The sequence below is a fragment of the Pyrus communis genome, chromosome 3 (genome assembly GCF_963583255.1).
Source record: "Pyrus communis chromosome 3, drPyrComm1.1, whole genome shotgun sequence".
NCBI lineage: Eukaryota > Viridiplantae > Streptophyta > Magnoliopsida > Rosales > Rosaceae > Pyrus > Pyrus communis.
Genome location: NC_084805.1, coordinates 12,861,751 through 12,864,498, shown reverse-complemented (window position 1 = coordinate 12,864,498; position 2,748 = coordinate 12,861,751).

Genomic DNA, 2,748 nt, shown 5'->3' with positions numbered 1-2,748 from the left:
CAGATTCCCAACAAATCACGTAGTGCCACATGGCATTGTCCAGAACCTCATCCTTTCTTTTTTTTTTGTCCATATAAACCCTACATCCATCCTTATTCATACACCAAACTCAATCCTTCTTTTTTAGCTTAGAATCCTTCTTCATCGTTTTTAAATCTTGAGTTCTTACAATGTCTTCTTCAAGGATATTGTATGAAATCGATGAGCACCAGAAAAAATTGTTGGCATAATAGGAAGAATTGTTCAATGTGGAGGAAGGTGGAGATAAGGCTTTCGCAATGGAAAAGGATGAGGATGATGAAGATAGAACGTGGAGATGAGGTTTTCCCGTCGTGTCATGGAACCTGTGGGTCAGATAGCCAAACCCAGACGTGCCGCAAACTTCTATAGAATGAGGGAAATATGAGCTAAAGATCTCTTGGAAGATTATTTTATCCCCAACAGTGTATTCTCTGATCATATTTTTAGACATCATTTTAGAATGCAACAAAGTTTGTTCGATCATGAGTGCTATTTGCAACCATGATCCATACTTTGTGCAAAAAAAAGATGTTTTTCATGTTCTAGGTCTTTTTTCTGAACAAAAAATTACGGCTACTTTGCGGATGCTTGCATATGGAGCATCTACAGATCAAGTGGATGAGATAACGAGGATGGGAAAAACAATTGTTATGGAGTTCCTGATGCGGTTTTGCTCTGCAATCGAAGCCCTATACACAAATGAGTACCTCCGGAGACCCACGCCAAAGGACATGCAAAGGCTTTTGAAGAATGGTGAGATGCGAGGCTTTCCTGTCATAATTGGAAATATCGACTGCATGCACTAGACTTGGAAAAACTGTCCAAGTGCGTGGCAAGGAGCTTATGGCGACAAAAAATGAGCCAAAAGTATCAATTTGGAAGCAATGGCTTCAGTTGATATATGGATTTGGCATGCTTTTTTTGGTGTTCTAGGAGCTCAAAATGACCTCAATGTCCTGGCCTAATCTCCAATGTTCGACGAGGTTCTGCAAGAAAAAGCACCAAGGGTCGCATATTGGGTGAATGGCCATGCATACGAATGAACATACTACCTAGCAAACATCATTTACCTAAGGTGGTAAACGTTTGTCAAAATAATGCCACATCCACAAGGTAAAATAAAAAAAATAAAAAAAAAACACTTCACAAAATGTCAAGAGAGGTGTAGGAAGGATATGGAGCCTTGTTTTGGTATCCTACAAGCTCGTTGGGCATGACACGCCCCGATCCTGATATTCCACGAACACCAGGATAGGCACATGTTGGCCGACACCTGAGACTTTCCGGAGCCGAAATCCAGCTATCTCCAGCCTTTTCATGGTGTTTGGAAGGTACCACTCTCTTCCCTTTACTTTACACTACTTTTTGGTACTAAGTAAACGCCCTAGATTGTTAGTTTGATGCCCTAGATTGTTAGTTTGATGGTGACTGGAGCTAGGAAGCTCCGACTTCCTTCCCTGGTGATCACAAGCAAAACAAGCCCTTCAAGCCGTTGGTGACTCGGACCCTTAACCCAATACTTAGGCCGGGCCTTAAGCATTAAACCTTCAAACCTAACCCAAAACCCTTTTCTTGTAAGCCTTCAGGCCAGTTGTACCACGGGCCCTTGGCCTTTGGGGTCGGGCCCTAAGCCCAATTCTTTGGGCCCATTTCCTAAAGCCCTAAACCCTTAGACCCAAGAACCTCGGGTCGGGCTTTCAAGCCCAAATCCCTTTGACCTACCAACCCAGGTCCAACCCAAACTCTAACCCAGTTTGACACATTGACCCGATCCGTTGACTTTGACTTTGACAGTTGATTTTTTGACCAGCTTTCGGGTTTTCATCTGGAACCCCTCCTAAGCTAATGTCGACGTCCTGGACCCGTTTCTGATGTTTGTTTTCCCAAATTAAATCATTTGAGTATAGTTTTATTAATTGAACCCTTTATGTGCTTAAGTGCATATCTTACGGCGTTTTGTCTTCGCTAATCTGCGCAGCTTTTCAACGGCGAAGTATTGTGAGTGGACCCTTTCAAAAATGCATGTTTTAATAGTAGAAATGCATACATGAAAAACATGATTTACTAAATATGTTTGTGAATGTTTTATGAGAAATTGATTATCATGTTATACTGAGCTTATTTTCGAATGCCATATTTTCTATCGAACCCATGTTCTTTGTAAGATATCTGATGGATGTCGATATACTATTTAGAACATGTTTTTACACACTTCTTTATAGTATAGATAATGGATGATTTTATACTATGAAGATGCTTTTGAGATATATGTACCTATGTTTGAAAAGTATGTTCAATGATTTTGTGCATATCCAGTGGTCATTGTTCTACCTACGGGCGAGGTATGAAATAAGGCTGAGGGAGATATATGGTTGGTAGGAGGTATATGTGTATATATGGTTGGCAGGAGGTATATGTGTATATGTGTATATGTTTTTACACACTTATACTGATACCACTAGTTAGCACACTTTATATGAGATATGATTTATGATAGTTTTTATGGCATGCTAGGATTTTCGGAAAACCTACTACATATTATGCTATGAGTTTTCATAAAACTTTGGGGGTTAGTATGTTGATAACTGTTTCAGTATTTTATATATATATATATATATATATATATATATATATATATATATATATATATATATATATATCAACTTGGTCCACTCATGTTTGTTTTGTGCCCCCTCAAGATTTAGATTCGAGGTGTACGATCTCAGC